Below are 19,575 nucleotides of genomic sequence, written 5' to 3'. Positions count from 1 at the left end.
TATAACAGTGCACAATTTAGTTTTTTTATTTAAATGTAGCAAGTGTGCTTTTTCTTAGAGCTAAGGATCAATGTTTACATAAAGTATGCAAGCTGTTTTTCACATGTAGGAGGGGAACAGAAATGAGAAAAGAACTGATAGCAATTAGTAAGTAAGGAAGTAAGATACACTTAAGCATGGTTTACCTTAATTTTAGATAGGTAATACCTATGGTTGTAACCATCGGTTTTGGGTAAAATGTTCATGTCTGAAGGGGTAAACTTCATTTGTGGAAAATGTACAAAGTTTTGTGTGTTTGTTCTACAGAAAATTGGATGTAGGGATTCTGAAATGTTATTTAGTTTTTTGTTTCACTGTTTTCATAGGTTCATAGGTGTGAACTAGGCTAATGGCCCTGGAACCTTTACAAGCCTAGCCCAAGTAATTGCCCTGGCACCATGCCACTCGTTGTTAGTTCACAGTGCCTCTATCCAATAAGGCAACTGGAATGATCCCTGTGGTGAACTTTCTGTTACCCATCCACTCGTTGAGATTTCTCTTGAAGAGGGCCAGTGAGGTGCTCTGCTTGACATGAATGGTAAGCTTATTCCAGAGTATGGGCAGTCTTTGGGAGATGAACCTGTCCCTCCAGCATGTTCTGTTGATTGTGGTAGTGAGGTTGTGATCTCTGGAGCGTGTGGCACGGGGGATTGTAATTTCTTTAGGTGTAGCATTTCAAGCAGGGCTGGGTCAGACATGGCTTTGTAACTCAAGCAGAGATCACCTTTGAGTAGACAATAAGAGACCGAGAACAGCTGAAGTTTCTTGAGTCTGTCATAGGCTTTTTGTAACCTCATAGCAGGTCGTAGGATCAACCTTTTTATGAGTAGGGGCCCTTTACTTACAACTCCAGGTAAGTAACCACTTGGCCACACTAACAAGTTAAAACCAAAGCAAATTAAACCCACGAATGTGGGTGGCTGTACCCCCACACCTACACCTCCTAACTAAATATACAAGCTTCGAGATCATAGTACAGCAGGAGTAAGGGGCAAAGTTCAACATGTTGGCCAAGTGGTTACTTATCTGGAGTTTTAAGTCGGTGTTCTGAGAGGTCGGTGAAGTCATCTCAGCGATGTGAAAGTCGAGTATGTGGTATTTTGATCTTCTAAAGTAGACCCATATGTATATATATATATATATATATATATATATATATATATATATATATATATATATATATAAATACCTATTTATATATACACACACACACACACATATATATATATATATATATATATATATAAAGAGAGAGATAGTTATATAAATATATATATATATATATATATCTACTAATATAACTATATATATATATATATATATAGAGAGAGAGAGAGAGAGAGAGAGAGATTTATATAAACATGCATACATTTTATACAGCTCTCTCTCTCTCTCTCTATATATATATATATATATATATATATATATATATATATATATATATATATATATAGCTTCTGCAAACTTTCTGCAAACTTGTCTCTAAATTGAAAAATGAGCATTTAAGTAATGTGACTCATATCTTTGAAATCAATCATTTCATTAGTATATAACTTACAAGGCTTCATATTTGACATACATTTTTCCGTAGCACTTACAGCAAGATTATGATCTTTGTGTATTCATTACTAATGAAACAGAACATGTACAAGCAACTTCTTCATGAAAATTAGTAGTGTGTTGTAAGCTTTAATATTAGAAGGCTGATTTGTGATTTTTGCATGTTACTCTGTCTTGTCAGCTTATCCATAAATCGTAGTAAAATGTGTTATTATTTATTACTGTTTTTTTTTATATACTGCATGTGATCATATCTATGATTAACCAGCTAATGTGAAAGTTGCATGAGCAGTGTATTTGCTGTTAAGTACTTGAATATGGTATAATAAAAACTATATTAAAGCATTTCTTCTTAAATGAAACTGAACAGTGAGTGACTCTTACTAATAGGAGTAGTAAAGAGTCTAATATTCTTTGTCTGTATTTTAAGGCTTGTCAAATGGATCCAGATGTGGCTGCAGATCTTCAGTTTGATATTATCTTCAGCATTGTGTAGCAAATGCAGAATTATATGAAACCTGGCCAATCTGTACAGTTCAGAGTAATCAGCACAATTGGTAACTGGATCGTCTTTAAGTCAACAACAAAGATCAGTGTATTTTCTCAGCTGTGTCCTTCTGTACATCTACAAAGAAACAAAATGACTTTCAAATAGCAAACTACCCTTTCCTAACTACCAGCTGTCAGTTTACTTCTTGGCATTGGAATTGTTTTTATGCAATTAAAATCATCTCAACTTTAATGATATTAATACAGCTCTTTTTTCATAAAAATTATTTTTTTTAACTTTCTGACTAATTTAGAGGGGAGCTGGTATATGTGTGCCATAAAATTAGAATCAAGTCAATAACCAGCAGTTATTTTACAGCTATATTTAAAGTTGTTCTGTAGATAGCCACGGTGGAACAGCGATAGCATTTTTGCCTCACAGCAAGACGTTCTCCTGTTCGATTCTCAGCTGAAGTGCTTTCTATGTGGAGTCTGCATGTCCTCCCCGCGGTCGAGTGGCCGCCCAAAGACATGCGTGAATGGGCGTGCCTTCGCTGAAGGTTGGGCATCGGGCTGGCAACTCGGCACCATAAAAATCTACTGTCAATCATTAGCGGACCGGAGTTCCACTCTGGCGACCCCTAACCTGGAAAAGCCGAAAAGACAAACAAACATCTAACACAAGACTCAGTTCTGGGACCTCTCTTGTTCGGTATATATTTCTCGGAGGTACAGGCCAACATGGAAGGACTGTGGCTGACCAAGTTCGCAGATGACTGCAAACTGGGCGCCATAATCGACTCTCCAGCCGACACAAGCATCCTCCAAAAGGGCCTCATAGAAACAGACAACTGATGCCAGGGCCATGGCCTCAAGCTAAACGCCAAAAAGTGTATAGTCATCCCCTTTGGCAAAAACAAAGTGCCCACAAATTACCACATAGGTGGTAATCCATTAAGTACAGAAGAAGTAATTGGTACCTGGGGACGCAAGTTGATAGCAATCTCTCATTTAACAACCACGTGGCCAAAGTGGTTAGAAAAACATTTTATATAGCCCACCTAATCATGAAGGGATTCACATCTAGATCAGGGGAGGTCATCGTGCCTCTTTACTCATTCCTCATCAGGCCCATAATTGAGTACAATGCCCCTTTTGGGATGTACCTTACCAGACACCTGCAGCAACTGGAAAGACCCCAAAAGTACCTCACCAAGAGGATTAAATGGCTCAAACAGATGCCATATGCTGCCCGGTTAAAGTAACTCCAGCTCTACTCAGTGGCATACTGCCTGCTCAAAGGCGATCTGTGCCTGATGTATAAAGCCATGTCCAACCCGGAATTAATGGACATGCTGCACATCAGAAAATCCCAATCCCATCGAGCTATGCGCTTGAGAGACTTGAACCTCAGCACTGAAATAAATAGGACATGCTGGAGGGACAGATTCATAACCCAGAGGCTCCCTTCACTCTGGAATAAAATCCCAGTCCAGGTTAGGCAGAGTCCCTCATTGACTCTCTTCAAGAGGAATCTTGATGAGTGGATGGGAGATCGTAGGTTTACCCCAGGTATCACTTCTGTGTCACTGTTAGACAGAGGTACAGTATACTAACCTCAAAAAAGGGCATAGCAAAATTAATTTAAAATGGGTGGCGAAAGCCAAACACACTCTGGCTAGGCTTATAAATGCCCTAGGGCAGATAGCCTAGTATGAACCTATGAACCTAAGTTGTTCTGTAGACATTCCATAATGAATATTCTGAAAAATGCAATTATCACATATAATGTCAATGGAAACACAAATAACTGAAGTGTAATCATTCTTGTGTAGTTTTCCATATTAATTTCTGCATTTCTTATAAATTCAGGTCTTATCAGGAATTATTATATTTACTTTGTGTACATTTATCACTCTTTTTGCAACAATTTTTAAAGTCTGTTTTGTTATTAATGTCTGTAATAAGTTATACAAATAGTTGCTCTCTAGCAGCCTTAGTACTTTAATGTATTTATTATAACAGTGCACAATTTAGTTTTTTTATTTAAATGTAGCAAGTGTGCTTTTTCTTAGAGCTAAGGATCAATGTTTACATAAACTATGCAAGCTGTTTTTCACATGTAGGAGGGGAACAGAGATGAGAAAAGAACTGATAGCAATTAGTAAGTAAGGAAGTAAGATACACTTAAGCATGGTTTACCTTAATTTTAGATAGGTAATACCTATGGTTGTAACCATCAGTTTTGGGTAAAATGTTCATGTCTGAAGGGGTAAACTTCATTTGTGGAAAATGTACAAAGTTTTGTGTGTTTGTTCTACAGAAAATTGGATGTAGGGATTCTGAAATGTTATTTAGTTTTTTGTTTCACTGTTTTCATAGGTTCATAGGTGTGAACTAGGCTAATGGCCCTGGAACCTTTACAAGCCTAGCCCAAGTAATTGCCCTGGCACCATGCCACTCGTTGTTAGTTCACAGTGCCTCTATCCAATAAGGCAACTGGAATGATCCCTGTGGTGAACTTTCTGCTACCCATCCACTCGTTGAGATTTCTCTTGAAGAGGGCCAATGAGGTGCTCTGCTTGACATGAATGGGAAGCTTATTCCAGAGTATGGGCAGTCTTTGGGAGATGAACCTGTCCCTCCAGCATGTTCTGTTGATTGTGGTAGTGAGGTTGTGATCTCTGGAGCGTGTGGCACGGGGGATTGTAATTTCTTTAGGTGTAGCATTTCAAGCAGGGCTGGGTCAGACATGGCTTTGTAAGTCAAGCAGAGATCACCTCTGAGTAGACAATAAGAGACCGAGAACAGCTGAAGTTTCTTGAGTCTGTCCATGTAGGACTTGTGTTTAAGACCTAAGATCCTTTTTGTGAGGTACTTTTGTGACCTCTCCAGCTGTTGTAGGTGTCTGATCAGGTACATGCCAAACGGGGCATTATATTCAATGATAGGTTTAATGAGGTATGAGTAAAGAGGGATGATGACCTCTTTCTTTTTGGATGCAAAACCTTTGGTTATAAGATGTACCACATAGAAGGACTTTCTGACCACAGTGGCAATGTGGTGGTTGAAGGTGAGGTGGCTGTTGACCTGGGTGCCCAGATCTCTTATGACCCCTTCAGTGTTTAGTGGGCTCTCATCGGCGTGGTAATTCATGAGAACTGATTTTTTTCCAAAGGGAATGATAACGCATTTTTTGGCATTAAGCTTAAGGCCATGGTTCCGACACCAGTTATTGGTCTCAGAGAGGCCCTTTTATAGGATGTCTGTATCACTTGGGGAGTTGATAATGACTTCTAGCTTGCAGTCATCAGTGAACTTGGTCAGCCAGAGTCCCTCTGTGTTGGCCTGGACATCTGAGAAGTAGATACCAAACAGGAGAGGGCCCAGGACCAAGCCTGTCTGGGACTCCACTCGTGACTGGTCGACAGTCTGAATTGGAATCTGCAACTTTCACTCTGTGGTTCCTGTCTGTGAGCCAATTTGCAAAACACCTAGTGATATCAGGATTGATGCCTAGTTTAATGGAGTTGATAAGAAGCAACTACTTAAGAGCTCAGCCTACAGATATTAAAGAGTGCACGTAAATTAAAAATGGGAATACAGAGTCAAAAGAAATGCCATGTATAATTGGTGGGGATAACAGCTTTCTATCATAATGGTAGTCTGTTCAAATTATTATGGAATGTAAATAACTTTACAGGTGTAGACAAAAAGCAAATAATACTGAATTATCCTAAGAATTGCATGGTGTAAACAGCAGTGTTGCAGGTTTTGGCTAGAAATGAACATGTGAATTTGAGAAAGAATGAATTTCAGGGTGGTCATTCAAACAGGATATCAGGACAAAGGAATATTCTGTAAAAGTTTCATATCTTTTTGAGTATAATAAATGAAGATAAAACAAAGGCTATAGCAGTAAGCTATGTATTTGTACATGAATTGGTTCAGCAGTACCCATATTTAGAGGGACATGATTAGATGAAGTATTTTGTCATATGGATTAATAATGATTCTGTTGTGGCAGCTAACAATATGAAGGAAGAGATTAAACAAAATATACTTGCTTAAAACTCATAGCAAGCACTGATTAACCCTAGCACTAGACCCGCCTATACTGTCCAGAAGGATAAGGCTCTGTATTCGTTCCCACCAGCCAATCAGAAAAACAGCTTACTCTACCTATTCAGGCATGTCCAAAGGGCAGTTTCCGGTGTACTCTCCAGTCCAACTGGTGAATCTGGGCATTTTGAGGCAATGTTACAACTGCCTCATGTACACAGACAACCCTCTCCTCCTACCACCAAACACTAATATATGCGAGCGATGCAATTATACAGCCAAACTGGAAGCAAAGCTCTCTCAACCCAAGACTGGAACTGACAGTCAAGAGGAGAAGGGTAATACTTGCAACACACCACCAGTCTCACATAGATCTAATAAACCAACACTGGCAAATAACACACATGAATACATGAAAACATACTCGGAGCCTCTAAATAAAAATTTGCAAAAGCAACAGAGACCTCCAAAGCAGACATGCAAGCAACTTCCACACCCAATCACCAACCATGGAACACATACTTCACATAATCAGTGTGCCATGCAATCACAACCTTTAACGCAAAATAACATACCCAACACACTAGTAATAGGGGACTCTATAGTCAGACACACTGATGTCCCACTAACTAGGTTGGACAAGGAGAAGGTTACAGTTAGCTGCCTGTCAGGTGCCAGGATCCGCCATATAACACAAGCACTCAAGTCACTCCAGAACAAGTACAAATACGACTCTGTCATTGTCCATGTTGGTGTGAATGACCTGAGACGTACCTCCCTGGACTACATGAAAAGAGACATGGAAGAGCTCTGTAATCATGTAGCCCAGGCCGGTATGACCCTGACCCTGAGTAGCATCCTGCCCTCACCAAGAATGATGCCGCAGTATAAAGAAAAAATTATCAATTTCAACAATTGGCTAAGTTTCTGGTGTAATTCAAAGGGGATCCAGTATCTGTCCACGTGGGATGACATGCTCAACATACCACGTTGCTTCGCAAGAGATGGCTTGCACCTGTCACCCTTAGGCTTTCGAATACTGGCTAAGGCTCTTGCCACCCCCATAGTGCCTTTTTTAGGCAAGGCTCAAATGACAAACCCACCACCATAAATAGCACAAGTAACCAAAAACTGAGGGTAATGCTACTCAATGCCAGAAGTCTAAACCTCAAAACGCAAGCACTCAATGTACTCCTCAGTATGGAGAACATCGACATCTGTGCAGTAACAGAAACCTGGTTTAAGGCTACTGAGAGCACCCCAGCACTACTAGGCTATAACTCATACCATACCTTTCGGCCACAGAACCAGGACCAAAACATAAAAGGTGGGGGTGTGTCCATATTCATCAAGGATACCCACACCTCCAGGTTAGTGGCGCAGCACAATGCATCAGAGATCATCCATGTGCAACTAACAATGGGCAAAACTGCAATCCAAATTGTAGCTTGCTACAGATCACCCACCATGGCCCAGCACCTCCATTCCGCATTTCTGGAGACACTGGGAAATATGAAGATCCTACCAAACACCCTAATACTGGGTAATTTCAATTATCCAAACATAAACTGGGAGAACCACTCAAGTACTAGCTCCCTTGCCCAACGCTTCCTAGAATTTATAAACTCGAACGCCCTGGATCAACTGGTCAACACCCCCACCAGAGGGAACAACATATTGGACCTGGTCATCACCAACATGGGCGACCGGTGTTCCACACCGGAGGTCAACCCCTCGCTGGTTAGATCAGACCATAGACATTACTCACTTTGGATATCCACATTCCACCCCCACCCTCAATCAAGGAAACCACCGTGAAAAACTTTTCAAAAGCAAACTTCACGTTACTTAAGACCGAGGTGGAAAGGTTCACAGCCCCCATGCTAAAGGACAATGCTGTCCAAGCTGCTGAAACCTTTACAAAGGCACTCTATGAGCATCTGCAGGAATGCATGGATCATGCTATCCCAGGTAAAACCAAGACTCACTCCTCCAAGAAAAGGAAACCAGTCTGGTGGACCCCTGCCATAAACAAGCTATACAACAGAAGGAGGAAACTAGTACAGAAGAGTAAAATCCCAAGAAGGAAAGACATCCCTGATCAGTATCAGCAAGAAACTACGATCCCTCATTAAATCATCCAAGGATAGTTTCGAAAGAAAAATTGCCAATGACTCCAAAGATAACCACAAAGCGTTCTTTAGCTATGTCAAGAACCTAAGTGGAAACTCTCAGATCTGCTCTGAGTTAGTGCAGAATGGCACAAAATACACTGAACCGACTGATATTGCCAACATTCTGGCAGACAGGTTTAGTGCAAACTTCACCCCCCCTCTCACCCCCTAAAGGGCCCATAACCATACTAGACAAATGTAGGGCCCCATCAATCACAGACACACAGGTTAAAACAGCCCTATTCAAAGCCAAATACACAGCTTCAATGGGACCGGACGGTGTCCCAGGCTGTGTCTTACAAGAACTCCAAAATGAACTAACCACTCACTTAAACACCCTGTTCAAACTCAGCCTCTCTACAGGCTACGTACCCACAGAGTGGTGCACAGCAATAGTTATCCCTCTCCACAAAGGTGGAGCCACAACGGACCCTGGGATCTATCGCCCTATAAGCCTGACTAGCCTGGTCTGCAAGGCTATGGAATGCATCATCATGGAACTCATTAACAGAGACATTGGGAACCTCCAAACCTTGTAACCTACCCAGTTTGGTTTTGTTAAGGGCAGATCATGCCTCCTTAACCTGGTGGACTTCTTTGAGACAGTTACCAAGGCATTCGACGAGGGGAAGGAGGTCCACACAGCCTACTTAGACCTCACAAAGGCTTTCAACACCATTCCCCATTCTAGTATTATAGACAAGCACACCAGCTTGAACATAAACCCCTACGTCATGAGATGGGTTGCCACCAGGCTCATGGATAGAACCCACATGGTTTGAGTTGCAGGCTCTACTTCCGACTCTAAACCGGTTACAAGTGGCGTCCCCCAGGGCTCATTCCTAAGACCCCTCCTGTTCGGTATATACTTCTCAGAGGTACATGCAAGCATTGGAGGTCTATGGCTGACCAAGTTCACAAACGACTGCAAACTAGGGGCCATAATTGATTCTCTGGCTGATACAGACACCCACCAGATGGGTCTCACTGAGATGGATACCTGGTGTCAAAATCATGGCCTCAAGCTAAATGCCAAAAAGTGCATAGTCATCCCCTTTGGAAAAAACAAAGTACCTGCGAACTACCACATAGGTGGTAGTCCTTTAAATACAGAAAATGTAATAAGGGATCTGGGGACCCAAGAAGATAGTAATCTCTCCTTTGATAATCATATTGCCAAAGTGGTTAGAAAATCCTTCTATGTGGCCCACCAAATCACAAAAGGGTTCGCATCTAGAACAAAAGAGGTTATTGTGCCTCTCTACTCATCTCTCATTAGACCCATCATAGAATACAACGCCCCATTTGGGTGTACCTTACAAGACACCTGCAACAGCTGGAAAGACCACAAAAGTACCTCACCAAAATTACTGGCCTCAGACAGATGCCCTATGCAGCCTGACTCAAGAAACTCCAGCTGTACTTGGTTGCATAACGCTTACTCAGAGGTGATCTCTGCCTGACATACAAGACCATGTCCAACCCAGAATTGATGGACATGCTCCACCTAAAAAAAAACAAATCCCAGAGAGCCACATGCTCTAGAGATATAAACCTCACTACAACGATAAATAGGACATGCTGGAGGGATAGATTCCTGTCCCAGAGACTCCCCATGCTTTGGAACAGGATTCCAATATACATCAGGCAGAGCCCCTCACTAACACTCTTCATGAGAAACCTTGACGGGGATCACTGCAATGGCTCTGCTGGACAGTGGCGCAGGGAACTAATGGCTCTGCTGGACATAGGCACAGGGAACTAATCTAAGGGGGTGGCAAAAGCCAACACATTCTGGCTAGGCTTATAAATGTCCTTGGGCAGCTAGCCTAGTACTTACCTATGAACCTATAATACAGAAGCTGGAAGCTTTTGATTATGGGTATAGATAGTAAGATACAAAGAGTGAAAACATTTATAGTCCCTTTAGTTTTATATACAGGTCAGGCTTGCTTTTACTAAGCAAAGGAAACACTGTGGGCCATAATTAATAAAGAGTTAAAATAAGTTATTTGGGAGGAGAAGAGGGAAATAGTTAAGGTTGATTAGTTGATTCTGCCCATAGAACAAAGTAGTGTAGGATTACCTGATTTGAATGGATACTTTAGAGCTAGCCAGTTAAGACTGATGTAAATAAAACTTGCAGAAGATTATGAACCAAAGTACAAAGGGACTATAATGACATAGGGGAGGAATTTGAGAAGTAATGAAATAGTAGAATTTTGTTTACAGCTTTCTAAGGAGAATATCAACAACCATGTACAATATTATATTCATAAAATATCATAAAGTATTCGAAGAACTGAGCCAACATGTAAATTGAGAAAGGAGATTTTACCAATAGGAATAACTTCAAACATGGGTATAGAAAATAGGCAAGAGAGGGCTAGAATGTACTGGCAAAGGAATCAAAATATTGAGCATTTAACTAAAAAAGGGAAAGGTAATAGAGTGGGTTGAGGCCAAGCAGAAATTTGGACTGCAGGTTCGAGACTGCCTTCCCTACCAATAATTGATATAGGCAAAGAGGAAGGGGAGTTGTAAGTGAAAGACAAGTTCTGATAAAGTTTTTTTTTAACTAAGTCTAGAACAGAAGTCATTGATATAAAAGGATAATTAATTAATAGGCCATATAAAATATTGTGCAATAACATTAAGACATAGTGAGATGAGGTTAGAAAGGATTGGTAAGAGAGAATGGTAAGGTAGTATACAAAAGAACAATGTGAGGACATCTGCATGGCTCCAGAGTATGTAATAAAGTCCAGAAAGTTTAGATTTTTTTCCTTGGAAGTGTTTACAGAGGTATTTTCCTTGGGTAAATAGCAAATGTTGTAGGTGTGATCTGACAGAGAGGGAGGTAACTGGGAACATGAGTTTTTGGAATGTGATGTGTTGATAGAGTTTAAAAATTCCCTACAGAGTATTTTCTTAGACATGGTTTTAACTGAGAAGATTATTATTTTGAGCCCACATATAGGATCTGAATTGCCTAGACATGGAAGGCCTTACAAAGTTTAATACTATTGTCTGCCAAAAAAGCAATTACTAGATATTGGAAATAAAAGTCTAAACAAACAGAAACTGAAGTACTGAATATTGTAAAGGAGATAAAAGAACTAGAGGTAGAATATTTAGAAAAAGGAAGGAGCAAAGTATATAGAAATAAATGGAATTTGTGGGAACAATACACTCATGCGTGTTCAGGAGGAGGAAGAACAGCGAGGTTTAAGTGAAGGGAGGAAATGAGCAACTTAATGTTGGAGTGAGGGATAATTGATAAAAAGAAAACATTCATAGCTTCATAGATATATACTAGGCTAATGACCACCAGGGCCTTTATAAGCTTAGCCATGCAATTCAACCCAGTTGTGTCCCCATATAGCATGGGCATCTATTTCTAGCTTTAATCTTTTCACTCAGACTTCCCTTCACCTCAAGCACTCATCCCAGATACTTGAAGCTGTTAACCTGCTCCAGTATCTTCCCATCCATCACAATTCTCAGTTTCTTCTGATTTCCTCCATTTACTGTGATTACAACTTTCTTCTTTGTGCTCAGTTTTATACCATGTGCCTTCAGTGTCATAATCCTTTCCACTATCATTTAAGTTCTTGCTCAGAGTCTACTTGTAATGCTGCATCATCTGTGTCCAACATCTTTGTTGATCTGTTCCTTTTGACCTGTTTACTAATGTATATTGTGATGCCCCACCACTGGACCAGTAATCAAGAAGCCTCAATCCTCACCACTGGCAACAGTGGAGGAACGTTCACTGGGAGGATAACAAGTACACACAGTATTCCCAGATGCAGCTCTCTGCATCAAATGCAATTTCCCTTAAGAGCACACAGAGACCACAGCCAGTCCAGGGCTGGTTTCTCCACATCCCCAATAAGACTGCCCACTGACACAGCTATAGAGTTGAGAGAAGGGATATGTCAGTTAGGAGGCTGCTAAAGGTTTAATGTGGGGGGTGGGTTCTGCTAGTCATGGAATATTTACTGCCAGCCTCTGTCTCTGTTAGAGAGATGGGCGCAAGAACAGGGGTGAATTTTCAATTTCCCATCCAATGTTCAAGGTTACATTTGAATAGGGTTAGGGGTGGATTCTGCTTCATATGGATGGGGAACATATTCAAGAGTGTGGGGATCCTTTGAGACACATATCTGTCTCACCAACATGTTCTATTTATGTTGCAAGCAAAGTGTAAATCCTTGGATATACTATTTATAGTCCTATTCATTTTGCAAATCTGCAAAAAATCCATCAGGGCTGGATCTGAGGATGCCTTTTATGCCAGGCATAGAGCACCTGTCAGTAACCTTTATGCAACTGAGTACAGAGATAGGACGTTAAGGCAGTCTATATGGGACAATGAGTTAATACTCCGGATTCTCTTGGTGAGGAACCTCTGTTGGTGTTTCAACTGTTGCATGTGTGTGATCAGGTACACGCCAAAGCGGGCATTGCACTCAATGATGGGTTTGATAAGGGCTGAGTAAAGTGGTACTATAACTTCTTTGGACCCGGATACCATACCCTTACTTATAAGCTGGATGACATAGAATGATTTTCTTACTACCTTGGCTACGTGTTGGTCAAAGACCAGATTACTGTCTACATGTGTTCTCAGATCCCTAATTACTGGCTCACCTGTTAGGGAATCTTATTGATGGAGTAATTAACCTGGGTGAACTTTTTCCTAAAAACCACTATAATGCACTTCTTGGCATTGAGTTTTAATCCTTTGCTTTGGCACCAGTCATTTGTCTATGTTAGAACCTCTTGCAGGCTGTTTGTGTCATGGGGGGAATCTATGATACCTCCCAATTTGCAGTCGTCTGCAAACTTGGTGACCCAGAAGACCTTGACATTACCCTTGACCTCCAAGAAAATGTAAAAAAATGTTTGCTACGGTTTGTTTTCTTTTCTATCATCATATGTATACAATTTAAGAATTTAATAAAGGTGTTTATAAAAAATAGATTTATTTCTTTGTTTGGTCATCACTTTTGTTGACTGTGCGAGCTCCACAAATGGAAAAACTTAGTTACGTACAGTATAAAGAAAAAATATATGAACTTTGCTACATAAAATATAAATGAAAATGATATACAGGAACACGTGATGATTAGTAAGCAGCAGTATACAAGAAAGTAGCAATAAAATAAATATAAACACTATATATTTACATTCAGTTTGAAATAAATACAAGAACTATATTTACATTTGTATTCAGATTATTCTGAGGTAAGGCACATTTCCACTACGTTTCTGAGAAAATGTAAGTAGAAGCTTGGTTTCATTTCAGAAGCATAACACACAAGGATCTGTTCCATGGAGGCAATGTATCTATTATCTGTGTATATATCATTGAGTGTAAAAGCTGATGGGAATAATAGAAAGAAAATATGCAGAATGGCAAGTGTTTAGAGAAGTTAGTAAGAGTAACACCCCCGAGAGGGAAGTAAACAGAGGGGCAGCAGCAAATGATTGATAGAGTAGACAGTGTAGTATAGCTTCGGAATAATCCTGAATAGGAGGTGAAAGAAGTGTTATTATGGCAGGCATTAGGAAGACAGTGCTTGAGTATTATAGCCCTATGGAGTAGTAATTTTCTGTGGAGGTAAGCATGGGTATAGCCATGAATCTTTCAGGAATTGTTTTAGGTTACTTTTGAACTTTGTTATTTTGTGCACCAGTTTCAGGGGAAGTGGTAATTCATTCCACAGTTTATATATATATATATATATATATATATATATATATATATAAATGTGTGTGGTTTGAATATAAGGCGTCTCCTGTGCCTTTACCTGATTTGGTAACTGTTAGCGGATATGTATTACTTATGTGTATGCTTCTGTGTGGGGAGTTGTGTTGAAGAATATTATTTTGAGAAGAGCAGTTTTGTGGTTTGTGCATGAGATTGTGGGATATACGTAACTGAGATTACATGAAGTACTGTGACAACTGATTCGGAGACTTATAGTGGTGGGTTCTGTTGGTGTGGTTTGTTGCAAATTTAGCTGTTTTGTTGTAGCATGGCTCTAGTTTTAATTTCTGAGTAGTCTGTAGGTTTACCAGTGTTTGTGAAACACAGAGGAGTGATGGGAGGAGATATCATGATGCTGTAACTTCCTAACAGCATCTGTAAGATAAGGTTTTGCCAAATATAGTAAATTGAACTATTGATAGTTTTTTGATGGATTATAGTATGTGCTGTTCTTATGTTAGATTGTTGTCAGTGGTAATCCCATGGTGGTGCGGCGGTTAGCATTGTCGCCTCACAGCAAGAGGTTCTCCGGTTCGATTCTCGGCTGGAGCTCCTTCTGTGCAGAGTCTGCATGTCCTCGCTGTGGTCGAGTGAACTTTAAAGACATGCAGGTAGGTGCATGAATGTGTATGCCTTCTGTGAAGGTTGGGCTGGGCTGGCAACTCGACACAGTAAAAATCCACTGCCAATCAATAGCGGACCTGTGATCTGCTGTTTCGACCCCTAACTGGGAAAAGCCAAAATTCAATGGCAACCCCAAGTAGCTTTGTATGAGGTACAATTTCATTTGTGGTATTATTGGCAGATTACACTATAAATTCATATTCTTTTCCTGGACAATTACTTTGGTGTGAAAAGCATTAGCTTGCTTTTCTTTGGATTTAGAGGTAGGTTTTCTTTAGCAAGCCAAGATTCAATTGAGGAGAAGAATTCTTAGGTGATTTCTTGGAGTTTTGTAAGAGTAGGGGCATAGCAGATGAGCATCAAATCATCTGCATACTGTGCTATGAAAGCAGGTTTAGATGCATTATGGAATTATTTATGAATATGTTAAGTAATAGTAAACCAAGTTTTGAAGCTTACAGAACACTGACAGAGACTGGTTGAAATGCATGAAATTTTTATTGACATTTTATGGCCTGTTGTCTCTTGCTAAGACAGCTATGGAACCAAGGCCTCAAGCTAAATGCCAAAAAGTGTATAGTCATCCCCTTTGGCAAAAACAAAGTGCCCACAAATTACCACATAGGTGGTAATCCATTAAGTACAGAAGAAGTAATTAGGGACCTGGGGACCCAAGTTCATAGCAATCTCTCATTTGACAACCACGTGGCCAAAGTGGTTAGAAAAACATTTTATATAGCCCACCTAATCATGAAGGGATTCACATCTAGATCAGGGGAGGTCATCGTGCCTCTTTACTCATCCCTCATCAGGCCCATAATTGAGTACAATGCCCCTTTTGGGATGTACCTGACCAGACACCTGCAGCAGCTGGAAAGACCCCAAAAGTACCTCACCAAGAGGATCAAAGGGCTCAAACAGATGCCATATGCTGCCCGGTTAAAGAAACTCCAGCTCTACTCAGTGGCATACCGCCTGTTCAGAGGCGATCTGTGCCTGACGTATAAAGCCATGTCCAACCCGGAATTAATGGACATGATGCACCTCAGAAAATCCAAATCCCATCGAGCTACTGCCTCGAGAGACTTGAACGTCAGCACTGAAATAAATAGGACATGCTGGAGGGACAGATTCATAACCCATAGGCTCCCTTCACTCTGGAATAAAATCCCAGTCCAGGTTAGGCAGAGTCCCTCATTGACTCTCTTCAAGAGGAATCTTGATGAGTGGATGGGAGATCGTAGGTTTACCCCGGGTATCACTTCTGTGTCACTGTTAGACAGAGGCACAGTATACTAACCTCGAAAAAGGGCATAGCAAAATAAATTTATAATGGGTGGCGAAAGCCAAACACATTCTGGCTAGGCTTATAAATGCCCTAGGGCAGATAGCCTAGTATGAACCTATGAACCTATAAGATAGTGACGACTGAGAGAATGATGTGGGATAGTTCAGTTAGTAGCCTTTGGTAAGAAACATTATCAAAAGCGTTGTATAAATCCAAAAATAGAGAGGCAACTATATTACTAGAGTTTCTATGGAAGCTGATAGTATTACTGATGTCAAGGAGGGCAGTAGGAGTATTGCTATCATTTAGGCAGAAGCTGTGTGATGTTGGTGAAAGGAGTTTACTGTCTGATCTGATCTGATGTTGGCATTTCCACCCCCCTCAACTCATGGGTTATTGGGTCTAATCAGTACTGAGGTTATAAACTTTAGACTTTGTCTCCAAGGCTGATGCTACCCCCTCTCCTATAATGCACCACCAACAACTTTGTCCTCATATCTTGTTTGCCATGCTGTGTAAGAGAAATGTTCTCCAGGTGCGCAAGTTTCTGGCAGATAAGATCTACCTATGAGGAATTTTTTGATCCCATTTGTTGTTAGTTTATTTGTGTGTGTGTGTGTGTGTGTATGTGTATATGTGTGTGTGTATATCTATGCATATATATTTATATATAGGTCTCAGACATTCTTTCAAAATGACAGAATGCAGCACCCAGGAGAGTAACACCATTTGGTCAATGCAGCCATGTGGTTGACAGTTATGGAGATCAACAATCCCTGGGTAGGGGGGAATATTTCCTTTTCCCAGGGTTTGTGCAGTCTAGGAGTTAGTAAATATAATTAGCAGGGGGTGTAGAGAAGTGCAGGGTGGCTTGCCACCCTGCAAAAACAATTGCCATTGGTTTAATCTACTGTGGGTTATACACACACACATACACATATATAGATAGACAGATAGTTAGACAAACAGCTATATATATATATATAGACAGATATATAGCTATCTAGAAATAGGTCTAATAGGATTTAGTCTCCTCTCTGAGGGGAATGTTAGCCTTTTCATTCACCAGTCATTAGATCCCTAAGAATTCTTTTGTATAAACTATATTTACTTATTCCTTTTAACTTGCAGTTATTTATAAGTGTTTGGTTTTTTAATGTTTGGCAAGACTTCAGGTTCAAAAAAATATGCAGTTTGTGGCCACAGCATTTCAACACAGGACCCACACAATAAGTGTGAACACTGTTTGGGCTTGGCATGAAGAGTATGGCATTTTTGCCTTCTTTGGTCTCGGCCTTTTGGATAGATAAACAAAACTGACTTTGAAGAGCCTTCTCCAAAGCCAAAGTAGGAGAATCAGCACCTTCTACTTCTGGGTCTCCTTCTTCTAATTGAAACACAATAGATAGATAGAGATTCTGTTAAAGACAAGGCTAAGAAAGTAGGAAAAGGACTCCAGAACCTTCCACTTTGAAAGGATCTGCTATAAAGGCTCTTCAGTTTTGGCACTTCTCCACCAGCTCCTGGGTCATATCCCATCTGTATCTGATTCCTGGCTTCCCCTGTCTTGCTGGATCCATTTTTTTCTACTCTGAAACCATCCTCGCTTAGGATTTGGTCACCTTCTCTTCCCTGCCTTGACAGACCAGGGCACCAATCATCCAGACTGCACTCTGTGGCTTCTTCCAGGTCCATATACTCCTCTAGGAATTTAATGATGTTGAGTTGGATAAGATGATAAGGACACTTCTAAAGGGTCAGATTCAGTCAGGGGTTCTCCCCCTCCACCTCGAGGGTAGTGAGACCCGATCCTTCCACCCCATTATTATTTTGACAACTCTGGTCCATTTGTTGGAACCGGCAACTTGGATCTGAGTTCTACCTGTAAAATCCTCCTGTTGGAGCAGGCAATTTAGGTGTCTCTGACTCTGACAGTTTCTATGATATACTCCACTCCATGGTCTTGGTGCTGAATGTGCCCCAGAGCCAAGGAATCATTGTTGAGCGTCCAGGGTTGCATACAACTCCAAGGTTTTCAGACCCTTCCCTGCTTCTCAGAGCCTTGGCTTCTGACAGCTCAGCACTGGCTTCTGTCTCAGATCCGACTGAGTCAGCAGTTTGGGGAGGACTGTTATTGGGGTCTTTGGATCTGAGGAGATTTTCTTCAGTATGTCTGACCCCAGCATCGGTATTCAACCCATTTAAGAAAATCCTGTCCCAGTTGAGAGAGGGGGTGACCTGCTCTTTTGTGGATCCAGCCCTAACTTACACTGTTTCTGGGTGTTCAGCACCGCATCATCTTATACTTGTACAGCCTGCAGTGACCAGCCCTGAGCCACCCCAAGCTGTGGGTTCTACTGATGCTTCTGACACTTCTCCAATATCTCCCTCACAGAGGGCCATAGGAAGCATAACTGCAAAAGGCAACACTTAAGATTTCCCCAGGAATCTTTAATTGCAGTTACAGACCTCATTGAAGGGGAAAGGTTGCCAGATCTCCTGGAGAAGACATCTCTATCAGTGACCTCTTTAAATTATTTAGATAGAGGGGGGATTGGCCCACCAATGCTCATTCAGTGTTCCTTGAGGCTTTTGGTGCAGGCCCATTTACAGCCTGAGTGGTACAGCACCCCCCCATGCACTGTTTAGTGGATTTAGTGTCCCAGTGACTTGGAACAAGATGTGATAGAGCCAATTCCAAGAAAAACAGATACAATTTTAGTGTCTCTGAAGGATAGAACACATTGGATTAAGGGGATTGTGGTGGATACCGTTTTTGTGGCCACAGCAACTAAAAGGAACTTTTGGAGAAGAGTTTTATTGCTAATCTCCAGTAGAGAATCTAGACCATTAGACAGTTTTGAGAAGCATGTGTATGCTTTTGTAGCAAGTGCTGAATTACATAGCCCATCTGAACAGACTACAGATTGGATGAAAGTAGTTTCTAAACACCTTGAAGGTTTCATGATGGAGGAGACCAGCAGATCTTTGGAAACCCAGTTGGTGACCATGCAGTCTTTCAGCAACGTATCCGTGCACCTTTTGTTGAATGCAGACGATGGTATGGCTAGAGCAGTGGACACTTCCTTACTAATCACTGTCTCACCTGGATGTGATTTAGTGATTTTGTGGAAAGTTATAACATGTTCAACAAACACACTGCTTTACTGGCATATAGGTAGTAGTGCCCTACTAGCCTCCCTTTGACAGTTTCTTAAAGCTTCAGGCTCCTTCCTCTGCTTGTCTATGGCTGTGAAGGACCATTCAACTACCAAAGCAGGATAGTCTTTCATTGCCACAGACAACAACCCTTGTTTTTTTCTATTGCCACTGGAAGAGAAGGATCTCTAAGAAGACTACCCCTTTCTGGCAACTGTGATCTCCCGAAACCTTGCCCCCCACCACTACCACCATCTACTCCTGGTGTTCCTAAAACTCACACTAATAAATCACAAAATATTCCTCAGCCAATGGCTTGTGACTCCAAGTAGCCTTAGACATGAGCAGGCTAACAAACCACTCACCTTCTTTTACCTCCAGGTCCCCTGGTGTGCAGTATG

This window comes from Protopterus annectens, chromosome 4.part0 (assembly GCF_019279795.1).
Source record: "Protopterus annectens isolate FY-2018-M chromosome 4.part0, PAN1.0, whole genome shotgun sequence".
NCBI lineage: Eukaryota > Metazoa > Chordata > Ceratodontiformes > Protopteridae > Protopterus > Protopterus annectens.
The sequence above is the reverse complement of the archived record's forward strand: the minus strand, read 5'-3'. Positions refer to the sequence as shown.